Source organism: Pogona vitticeps, chromosome 1 (assembly GCF_051106095.1).
Source record: "Pogona vitticeps strain Pit_001003342236 chromosome 1, PviZW2.1, whole genome shotgun sequence".
Lineage (NCBI taxonomy): Eukaryota > Metazoa > Chordata > Lepidosauria > Squamata > Agamidae > Pogona > Pogona vitticeps.
The window spans coordinates 347,782,689-347,794,627 of record NC_135783.1 but is presented as its reverse complement, the minus strand read 5'-3'; the positions used below and the strand labels follow the sequence as shown (position 1 = coordinate 347,794,627).

The 11,939-nt window shown below is 45.1% G+C and overlaps 1 long non-coding RNA gene across 2 annotated transcripts; it reads left to right on the top strand.

The window, feature by feature from the left end:
* Nucleotides 1–9,749: 9,749 nt before the first annotated feature.
* LOC144586093 (uncharacterized) lies at nucleotides 9,750–11,939 on the top strand. 2 transcript variants are annotated; one of them, XR_013540822.1, is made up of 4 exons: nucleotides 9,750–10,000; nucleotides 10,871–11,089; nucleotides 11,232–11,527; nucleotides 11,796–11,939. It is a non-coding gene; the product is annotated as an uncharacterized LOC144586093 (long non-coding RNA). The 2 variants fall into 2 exon arrangements; XR_013540821.1 differs by having other exon boundaries at nucleotides 10,871–11,527.

Below are 11,939 nucleotides of genomic sequence, written 5' to 3'. Positions count from 1 at the left end.
CTGCGGTTTAACCCGCAGTGCCACCATGTCCCAATGCTTCTTTACTCTATTAAAAAAACTATGGAACTTTTCAATATAATAATACGGACTAGTTAGCATATGGTTATCACTGATGCCATCAAATGAAGATTTGCATTTATGCATGAAGTATAGCAAATATATCACCACATACAGGATTTCTATTAGTCCAAACCACCCCAAACGTATGCGTTCCTTCCTTCCTTTCTTGAAAAGGTTCCAATACTCCCCCAATATTTATTTTTCTTAGCTCATAGTCCAATGAGAATATTATTTTCACACATTCACGTGTCCGGCTGTGAATTTTCCAATAGCAAAATCAGAAATGAATGTGTTTGAATTTATGCCCAGTGATGATGATTTGAACTTTACATGCTTTCTAAATGAGGGGAACATGTGTGATTCCATCGGAGACCCTCAACTGTTGATCAGACTGTAATGAAGCACTGAGATGCAATGACTATTTAAATATCTTGGTTTCTCAAGATCAGTGCTTGGGAACAGCTAAAGCTAGTACGATTTGGATCACTTCTTAACCTTGTCAGATTTGCAGATGATACCAAATTGGGCGGAATAGCTAATACCCTAGAAGACAGAAACAAAATTCGAAATGACCTTGATAGGGTGGAACACTGGGCGGAAAGCAACAGAATGAAATTCAACAGGGATAAGTGTAAAGCAGGGGTGTCCAACCTTTCACCTTCCCTGGGTCACATTAGAAGATGAAAATTTGGTTTGGGCTGCACATACATTTGGTTTGGGCCGCATGGGGGGGACAGCCCTAGCCGTCCTCCGCAACCCCGCTCCAAGCACGCTTACCGGTAGCTGCGATCTCAGACAGCAGAGGCTGCCAGCTTCAACTCCGGCGGCTTTATGGGGCCAGGAGGGGGTCCACCTATTGACGGGGATGGCGCAATGCAGTCAAGCAGCCCCCTTGTCCCCTCCCACTCCTTCCTTCCTTCCCTCTCTCCCCCTCTACTGTTGTGACATGCCCCAGCCACATTCCGGCCAGAAGCGCCAGCAGTGTAACTTGAAACTTTGGAATTTCTTTAAAAATAAAAAATTGCACTGGGCCACATTACGAGCTGACCTGGGCCGCATGCGGCCCTCGGGCCGCAGGTTGGACAAGCCTGGTGTAAAGTATTGCACCTCAGAAAAAGAAACCAATTGCACAGTGACAAGAGGGGGGATACCTGGCTCAGCAAAACTACGAGCGAGAAGGATCTTGGAATTGTCGTAGATCACAAGCTAAATATCAGCCAACAGTGTGATGTGGCTACAAAAAAGGCTAATGCTATTTTAGGCTGCATTAATAGAAGTATAGTTTCCAAATCCCGCGAGGTGCTAGTCCCCCTCTATTCAGCACTGGTTAGGCCTCACCTTGAGTATTGTGTCCAGTTCTGGACACCCCACTTCAAGAAGGATGCCGACAAATTGGAGCAAGTTCAGAGGAGGGCGACAAGGATGATCAGGAGGCTGGAAACCAAGCCTTATGAGGAAAGGCTGAAAGAAGTGGGCATGTTCAGCCTTGAGAAAAGAAGACTGAGGGGTGATATGATAGCACTTTTCAAATATTTGAAAGGCTGTCATACAGAGAAGGGGCAGGATCTGTTCTCGATCATCCCAGAGTGCAGGACACGCAACAAAGGGCTCAAATTAAAGGAAGCCAGGTTTCAGTTGAATATCAGAAAAACCTCCTAACTGTTAGAGCAGTGTGACAGTGGAACCAGTTACCTTGAGAGTTGGTGAGTGCTCCAACACTGGAGACATTCAAGAAAAACTTAGATAATCACCTGGCAGATAGGCTTTGATTGTATTCCTGCATTGAGCAGGGGGTTGGAGTTGATGGGCTTGTAGGTCCCTTTCAACTTCACTTTTCTATGATTCTATGATAACAACATGCTAACCGTGCTGAGGACTGATGTTGCAAGTTAGAAGACATTTTGCTGGACGCTGTGGACACTGTACTCAAGGTGAGGCCTGGTTAGTGCTGAATAAAGGGAAACTAGTATTTCATGGGGATTTGAAGACTATACTTCTGTTGATCCAGCCTAAAATAGCATTGGCCTCTTTTTTTGCATCCCTGTTGCACTGTTGGCTCAGATTGTATTTGTCTTGCGTGGGGAAGGGATTGGCCTTCTCATCCACGCTAGACGCTGTTCCAAGACCTCTGTTCAGAGCACATGACCATCGTCTCTCAAGACTGAAGGATTCCTAATCTAAATGACTGAAAAATCAAGGACTAAAGAAAAAACAGACCCCCTTACATACATGCACACACTTACTCACACATTGTTTGCCTGTATGGATTTCTCAGTCTATCCCACCTTCGGTCTTTCTTTGCTGAAGGTACTAGTTTAACTAGGGATGGAAATGACATGAGTTTGGTTCCCATTTCTCTAGAGACATATCCCTTTTGTACTTTCTTGGACTGCCAACGGGATGAACCACATCTTGGCTCTGAAATCTATACATTCCCAAGACTTGCAGTGAGTTTTGGTGAAGGAAAGAAGTGCACCAAGCTAGACATAGGGTTAGAAATAGAGATGGGCACAAGCCACTGGTTTATATTTTTTGGCTGGACAGATGTTCAGCCTTTTCCAGCCCTGCCTCCTCTAGCAGGCGGCCAGTCAGAGCCAGAGGCTGGAGGAGGCAGGCCAGGAAAACTGGGGGACTGCCTTTGAGTGGGCATCAGCTGGAGGAGGCGGGACTGGGAACTGCTGAACACCTGCCTGGATGAAAAACTAACCAGTACGAACGCCGAACTCGCAATTTTTGCCCATCTCTGGTTGAAAAACATAGACATGTATATTTGAAAGATATGCGAATGTCATCATGGTCATTTTAAGTCAAAATGTCTTCTCTTTTCTGCATTTCTTTTCCCTTTTGTTTTACTTTGAGCCATCACCCACAGCAGAGTGTCCTTTTCATTCCACTGTACAATCCACGTTTTCGAAGACGATTTTATTTTATTTTCTTGCATATTACATTCTTCATCTCCAAGATCCTCTTCTGGGCCATCTCTCTTTCTGCCTTTTATTGCCTGGCAATGATCCCAGCTGGGAGCCGTCTGCTTTATGCAACCTCTGTGGCTTCCTGCAAACACTACAATATCTGAGAACTGCAGAGGTGGAAGGAGGAACCCAATGGATCATCTAGTCCAGCCCCCTGTCAAGGAGCCACAGTGGGGAATCGAACTCCCAGCCTCTGGCTCTGCAGCCAGAGACCTAAAACACTGTCAACTGTATCGGTCTTGTTTTGTCATCTCAATCCATCTTTTCATCCTGAATCTCTGAAGATATTTCTTGGGACTGTTGGCTTTTCACCATTATCACAAACTTGGTTTTCATAACATTTTGTCTTCAAGAAAAATGTCTCAAAATGTGTACATTAGAAAAAATGAACATGAAAATCAATTTTTTTTTTGCACAAACATAGGAATGACCAAGAACAAAAGAAAAAGAAATAGACATCTCATAGCCAAACTGATGTGAATCTAGGACAGGACAATAATTCCAAAGGGACTGTGAAATATGCCGGAAGGAAGGAAGGAAGGAAGGAAGGAAGGAAGGAAGGAAGGAAGGAAGGAAGGAAGGAAGGAAGGAAGGAAGGAAGGAAGGAAGAGAAGAGAGGAAGGAAGGAAGGAAGGAAGGAAGGAAGGAAGGAAGGAAGGAAGGAAGAGAAGAGAGGAAGGAAGGAAGGAAGGAAGGAAGGAAGGAAGGAAGGAAGGAAGGAAGGAAGGAAGGAAGGAAGGAAGGAAGGAAGGAAGGAAGAGAAGAGAGGAAGGAAGGAAGGAAGGAAGGAAGGAAGGAAGGAAGGAAGGAAGGAAGGAAGGAAGGAAGGAAGGAAGGAAGGAAGGAAGGAAGGAAGGAAGGAAGGAAGGAAGGAAGGAAGGAAGGAACAGAAAGAGGAAGGAAGGAAGGAAGGAAGGAAGGAAGGAAGGAAGGAAGGAAGGAAGGAACAGAAAGAGGAAGGAAGGAAGGAAGGAAGGAAGGAAGGAAGGAAGGAAGGAAGGAAGGAAGGAAGGAAGGAAGGAAGGAAGGAAGGAAGGAAGGAAGGAACAGAAAGAGGAAGGAAGGAAGGAAGGAAGGAAGGAAGGAAGGAAGGAAGGAAGGAAGGAAGGAAGGAAGGAAGGAAGGAAGGAAGGAAGGAAGGAAGGAAGGAAGGAAGGAAGGAAGGAAGGAAGGAAGGATTTCACATTCCTAGTTTTAACGCATCAATTGCATATAAATAAAATTAGTTCATATTTTGTAACATACAGGGCCTCTGGGATTTGACATTTCTCTCCTAGCCAAGGCCTGGCATAGCAGGAGAATCTTGCCTCTCGGTTCCACCACCATCCCAAGCTCATTTTTGAGGACATAAAAGAGGACCTCCTTAGCGGCTTGAGGAATGTGCTGCCCCAAGCCAGGTTGGCCCCTTCTCTCTTGTCCAGTGGTTCCCAACCTTTGGTCTCCAGATGTTCTTGGACTACAGCTCCCAGAAATCCTGGCCAGCATGCCTACAGCTGAAGACTTCTGGGAGTTGAAGTCCAAGAATGTCTGGGGACCCAAGGTTGGGAATCATAGTCTGTGTCCTTCCATCATCAGTCAAAGACCTCCCTCTTCAGGCAGGCTTTTATGTTGCCTCGGGACTGCTGGTTTTTAACTTACAGATTTGTACATGTTATAAAATTGTTTTTAATCTTAATAGTTTTAAATATAATATTTTATAGGATTTTAAAACGGTGTTTGTTTTATACTTTTACCTGTTCTGAGCTTTCTTGGCTCCCTTGTGGGGTGAAAGTCAGCATATAAATAAAATAAAACATGCAACCTCTGTGAATTCATGCAGAGTTTCTGGAAAACACCATGAAATCAACATCATCAGCTTTTTATCTGCAATGATTTATTAGTTCAAGAGGGCAGGAGAACATCCCATCAGCCCACCTCCACCCTGAAATGAAGGAAAAGAAAGAAAACACATAAGAACCAACTCCATTCCCACTGTTATCAATTTTTCTCTCCAGGAATCGCTGGGATAGTTTGCCTTACAGAAGGAACATTCCTTGCTTTGCCATGACCTCTGACTTTATAGCCCTCAGGCTCCATGTCTTCCATTCACAACCTTTTAAAGTGTGTTGGGAAATAAACCCTCTAAACTGAAATAACATTATGGTGTACCCTCGGTAAAATAACACATACTGTCCCAAAGCCATATATAATGCATGTAATGTGTTTCTCCGTGTCCTCAAGGTTCTAAAGCAAACACTAATAATAGATTACTGGGCAACTGTGCGTTAAACTGCAGAAGCCTCTGTGCTGCAAGGTCAGAAGACCTGCAGTCGTAAGATCGAATCCACATGACGGAGGGAGCTCCCATCGCTTATCCCAGCTCCCGCCAACCTAGCAGTTCGAAAGCATGCAAATGCAAGTACATAAATAGGTACCACCATGGTGGGAAGGTAACAGCGTCCCGTGTCTAGTCGCGCTGGCCACATGACCATGGAAGATTGTCTTCGGACAAATGCTAGCTCTATGGGTTGGAAACCACTGGACAAATTGTCAAGGGGAACCTTAACCTAACACTCACAAATCCTCTGCAGGTACACCTTAAGCTGTCTTGTGTATGTTTCTGTGCATTGCTCATACATTCACATAGTGACCAGAGAGGAGAAGAAACTTAGCCTCTTGTTTAAAATACTGACATTCAAAGTAAGCTAGAAAATAGATCAGCAAAGCTAATTTAATTAAGTTAATAAACTATGGCCGTTCGTTTCATCTGCTGGCATAACTCCATCAACATCAATTTCAGCAGAGAATTACTGCAAACTAAGAAGGGAGCAGAGGCATTTGCTATTGCACGGAAATTGTATGACTCAGCACACAATCCCAAATGCCTACGCTGGCTTCTAAAGTTGGAAAAATTTCCCACTTAAATTTAGTCCAGTTGAGTCATCCGGGTTGATGTACGTAAAAGGATTCCAGCCTGTATGGAATCAATTGCCTTGAAGTATCTCTTGATGCTGTAGTTCCTATGTGGTGTTGGACTATCCGGAGACCAGGGTTCAAATCCATGGAAACTGACTGGGGGGAGTGGAACTGATAAAACCACCCAAATATCTCACTTATCTTGAAAGCCCTGCGAGGCTGCTTTAAATTGCTTCGGACTTGACAGCATGTAACAATATCTTGGCAGCCACCACCTTAGAATGGGTTAATCCAGGGGCAAAGAATGTTTAGCCAAAGGGTCACATTTGGCTCATCTGGTAACCAATGTGACTGAAATGATTTAAGATAGCCACACACTTAAAAATGAGCATTTTGATCAATGCATGGTATCACTTTATATTTATCTATTAGCTTAGGCCTCCTTCAGTCTCGAGAGACTATGGTAACGTGCTCTGTATGGAGGATTTGGAACAGCATCTAGTCTGGCTGAGAAGGCCAATTCAAGAGTGACAATCTCTTCCACACTGAAGACAAATACAATCTGTCCCCTGTCCAGCTCCCTGGTTTTGCTGGTTTTGTGACTGCCTCTTAGCCTTGGCCTGCTGGACAAGGGTCTCTTCAAATTGGGAGAGGCCATGATGCACCGCCTGCCTCCAGACTGAACGCCCAGATATCAGGGTTTCCCATCTGTTGAGGTCCATTCCTAAGGCCTTCAGATCCCGCTCTCCAGATATCTTTGTAATGCTGAGGTTTTGGTTTAGAAAAAACAACTGCTCATGCACTGCAAGGGTTAAATGCTTGTTTCCCCCCCCCCCCATGGGTGGTATTAACAAAGAAATACTTACCGGTCTTCCAGTCCCCCATTGCACCCCTCTGCTGGACCACTGCACCAGCAGAGGGGAGTGCCAAAATCCGGGATCGGAGGACAGGTAAGTATTTCTCTATGGTGACTTATGGCTCGTGTGCCCACAGAGAGGGCTCTGCGTGCTAGCTTTGCCACATGTGCCATAGTTTCGCCATCACTGCTATGTATGCTATACAGAGTATAGGTTTAAACTACCTTGTCCAGAGAAAATGGATTGAATCTGCAGCCTGCCGCAGCATACGATGCCAAGCCCTAAAGCAGTTCAAAATGGCACCCGAACTGAGTTTTTCTCTACTCTGGTATTACAGAGAACATTGCAGTTGGGAGCAGTACAGGACCCCCCTTCCGCCCATCTTCCCCTTCCTAATGCTCCCATATGCCACCCTCCTTTGATCACAGTTGTATCTTCACTTTTTTTTCCTCCTTTACACTTCTGATCACGCATGTGGCTATGAGAGCCCTTTAAAAAAAACACAAAACTGTAATTAAAACTGTACCTCCAAAGAGGCACATAAATACTTTTAAAATAAAAAATAAAAATGAAGCGGGAACAAAGCATGTTGCTCCCATCATGGGTTGTTGCAACAGCCCCCCAAACAGCCATAGTAGCAATGTGCACACTAGATTTTATTTTTTAAAAAATGCTGCTATTTGGGTTTGGGTTATCAGTGGGTTTGCAGTGTGCAGCGAATCCACTAAAAATAGTTTCTCCAGTTTATTGCAAGGTGTCACTCCAGCCATACGTAGGTACATTTTCATGGAACAGGATTTGTTTTTTTTTCTGTTCTGACTCTGCATGTCACCGGTGTGTGTTCAGTTGTTTAGTCGTGTCCGACTCTTCGTGACCCCATGGACCAGAGCACGCCAGGCCCTCCTGTCTTCCACTGCCTCCCGGAGTTTGGTCAAAGTCATATTGGTCGCTTTGATGACACTGTCCAACCATGTTGTCCTCTGTCGTCCCCTTCTCCTCTTGCCTCCACACTTTCCCAACATCAGGGTCTTTTCTAGGGAGTCTTCTCTTCTCATGAGATGGCCAAAGTACTGGAGCCTCAGCTTCAGGATCTGTCCTTCCAATGAGCACTCGGGGTTGATTTCCTTTAGAATTGATAGGTTTGTTCTCTTTGCAGTCCAGGGAACTCTCAAGAGTCTCCTCCAGCACCAAAATTCAAAGGCATCAGTTCTTTGGCGGTCAGCTTTCTTTATGGTCCAGTTCTCACTTCCATACAACACTACAGGAAAAACCATAGCTTTGACTATTCGGACTTTTGTTGGCAAGGTGATGTCTCTGCTTTTTAAGATGCTGTCAAGGTTTGTCATTGCTTTCCTCCCAAGAAGCAGGCGTCTTTTAATTTCGGGGCTGCTGTCTCCATCTGCAGTGATCATGGAGGCCAAGAAAGTAAAATCTGTCACTGCCTCCATATCTTCCCCTTCTATTTCCCAGGAGGTGATGGGACCAGTGGCCATGATCTTAGTTTTTTTGATGTTGAGTTTCAGACCGTTTTTTGCACTCTTGTCTTTCACCCTCATTACAAGGTTCTTTAGTTTCTCCTCACTTTCCGCCATCAGAGTGGTATCATCTGCATATCGGAGGTTGTTTATATTTCTTCCGGCAATCTTAATTCTGGCTTGGGATTCCTCCAGTCCAGCCTTCCGCATGATGTATTCTGCATATAAGTTGAATAAGCAGGGTGACAATATACAGCCTTGTCGTACTCCTTTCCCAATTTTGAACCAATCCGTTGTTCCACATCCAGTTCTAACTGTTGCTTCCTGTGCCACATATAGGTTTCTCAGGAGATGGATAAGGTGGTCAGGCGCTCCCATTTCTTTTAGGACTTGCCATAGTTTGCTGTGGTCCACACAGTCAAAGGCTTTCGCATAGTCAATGAAGCAGAAGTAGATATTTTTCTGGAACTCTCTGGCTTTCTCCATAATCCAGCGGATGTTGGCAATTTGGTCTCGAGTTCCTCTGCCCCTTCGGAATCCCGCTTGTACTTCTGGGAGTTCTCGGTCCACATACTGCTGAAGCCTACCTTGGAGGATTTTGAGCATAACCTTGCTGGCGTGTGAGATGAGTGCAATTGTCCGGTAGTTGGAGCATTCTTTGGCACTGCCCTTCTTTGGTATTGGGATGTAGACTGATCTTTTCCAGTCCTCTGGCCACTGTTGAGTTTTCCAAACTTGTTGGCATATTGAATGTAGCACCTTAACAACATCATTCTTTAAGATTTTAAATAGTTCAACTGGAATGTCATCACCTCCACTGGCCTTGTTGTTAGCCAGGCTTTCTAAGGCCCACTTGACTTCACTCTCCAGGATGTCTGGCTCTAGGTCAGCAACTATATTGTCTGGGTTGTCCGGGATATCCAAAACTTTCTGATATAATTCACCGGGCATACCCACAATATATTATTCCACGCCGGATAACTTATTTTGTTTTCCGTTCTTGCTATATTGTTGCATATGTTCCATTTTGGTCTTTTCTATTTCTGTCCTTCCTTTAAAATTAGAATAAAACCGATTGCATCACTGGAGCAGAAAAAAAAACCCCCATGTGCAGTGCCTAAAAATACCAGCATAAGTACTTTTGCTCCGTCAGTGAATTAGCATGAAACGGCTACTTCTGCCTGAAGGAAGGGTGCCTTTTCTTTGAAAAAAAACCTAAATTTTCCAGAGCAGAGAGGCGTCTTTAATATATCAAAGCGAATGATTCTCCAAGTGGCAGAGGTAGAAAACACAAGTTTTTCAAATGCATTTTTTCTTGAAATGGCTTTGCGTGCTTGTTCATATGAGGCCAAACATCCCCATCTACTGGTGTTCAACAGAACAGCTGAAACCCACACCATTCAATGTGTGCAACCAATAAATAAATAAATACAGGAAGCAGCACAGTTCCAAATAAACCCTCTCGGCCGCACGCCTACACCAGATCTCTGCTGCCTACTCACCGAGCCACATGTCTCATCTTCACAGTCTGGATTTTCCTGTTCTCCTTTTAGGGTGGTTTATTACTGTTAAACCTTTTTCGGAGCTGCATAATTAGGCTTGAAGTACTGGTTTCAAAATATTTCGTAAATCCTGGGAGTGGATGGGTTTGAAATGCTTCACGTCAAGGCATCGGCCTCCTCCGTCCAGCCAATTTCGTTGTTTACAGAAGTGGCTGGACATGCCGAGCTACAGAATAAAGGTAAAGGTAAAGGTTCCCCTTGACAATTTTTGTCCAGTCATGTTCGACTCTAGGGGGCGGTGCTCATCCCCGTTTCCAAGCCGTAGAGCCAGCGTTTGTCCGAAGACAATCTTCCGTGGTCACATGGCCAGTGCGACTTAGACACGTAACGCTGTTACCTTCCCACCGAGGTGGTCCCTATTTATCTACTTGCATTTACATGCTTTCGAACAGCTAGGTTGGCGGGAGCTGGGACAAGCGATGGGAGCTCACTCCGTTGCGTGGATTCGATCTTACCACTGCTTGGTCTTCTGACCCTGCAGCACAGGCTTCTGCGGTTTAGCCCGCAGCGCCACCACGTCCCTTTTGAGCTACAGAATAGCTGTTGCTTTAAAAGCATCAGCCCCAAAAGCCTTGGTGAACCAAAAATGGGGCTCCACCGCCATTACTAGAGTAGGGCAACTGAGGTTGAAGACCCAGGGTGCCAAACTATAGAGGCACAACGTTTGTTGTTGCTAGAAGAGCAGAAACTTAGGCCTGTGGAAGCAGAAGTTGGGAGTTTGATTCCCCCTGTGCCTTCTGTGTGTAGAGCCAGCCTGTGTAGCCTTGGGCAAGCTGCAAAGTCCCAGGGCTGCCCGCAGATGAAGGGAATAAACCACCTCTGAGTCCTGTCTACCTAGGAAATTCTGAGAAGGCTCACCATAAATCAGTATTGACTCGACGGCATACGATCATCATCATCATTAAACCGCAGCGTCATCCTCAGCACAGAAATGAAGCAATTTGATTTTTTTGGTGCCCGGATGATTGCAATGCTTTTAATTAGGAGCAAGCCCTTGTTTTGAATGACGACACGTTTGAGTTTTGAATTAAAATACCTCTCTCCCAAAGGCAGAAGAAAGGTGGGTTCTGTCCAGGTGTGGCTAACGGTGGATGGGGAGATTTTAAAGCTTGAAAATCTGTACAAGAAACTTAATCTGAACAGACCGTCGAACACAGGAAAAATTGAACAAGAGGACCAGAGGCCACCTTAAAACCTGCTGCTCCAGTCCAGCTAAGGGAACAGTCTTACCTTCAAAACATCCCAGCAAGGAATGAACCACCTTGCAGGTAACAGGAGCGACCAACTGAAAGAACCAGGAGGGAAAAGGGGGCGGGATGGGTAGAAGACCAGGGCTGCTTGACTGGAAACTTGAGGATGACATCTCAACCTTGCATGACCGGTCTGACTTGTTCTTGTTCTTCTCTAAAGAAGCAGGACAGCGGCTGCTTGGAAAGAAGAACTACTCAAAAGAAACTTGAAGTAAAAAAATAAACACTGACAACCCCCCCTCCCCGAAAAATTGCAGTTCTGCAAAGCAGGAAGAAAACTTGATTTGAGTTTTGGCACAGCGGCTGACCTATTTACGTCTCTCTTGCCTCCTACACTGGCCTCAGTCCTTGTTCCTTGAGGGCTCGTCCCTTCCTGAGAATGCTGCACCTGTTGAATTACGGCTTGGCCACACCTCCCCCAGATGTGACAGGATAAAGTGGGAACTCCAGTCCAAGGTGAACTCATAGAGGTCGAGCTAACCAATTTTAAAAATAAAATCTCAGCATTACCTTTGTGTGCTTTTAGGTGGATGCTTATTCTGAAATAATTATAAAAATGTGCTTTAATTTACTGTTGGTTTGGGTGTTTGCTTTTTTGAATGAAATATCTCCCATGTGAAACCACTCCCCCTTTTCTCCTCCTGTTTCCGCGTTCACTTTCTCCCTTCATTCCTCAGATTCAATATTTTCTCCCTGTTTCAAAACTCCTTCTGTGCTTTTCAAGGTGGCAGGATAGCTTAGCGGTTTCGGTATCTGGCTGTGGAGCCAGAGGTTTGGGAGTTCAATTCCCCACTGTGCCTCCTGGAAGCAGGGCCAGCCTGTGTGGCCTTGGGCAAGCTGCACAGTCCCACAGCGCCCCTAGAGGAAG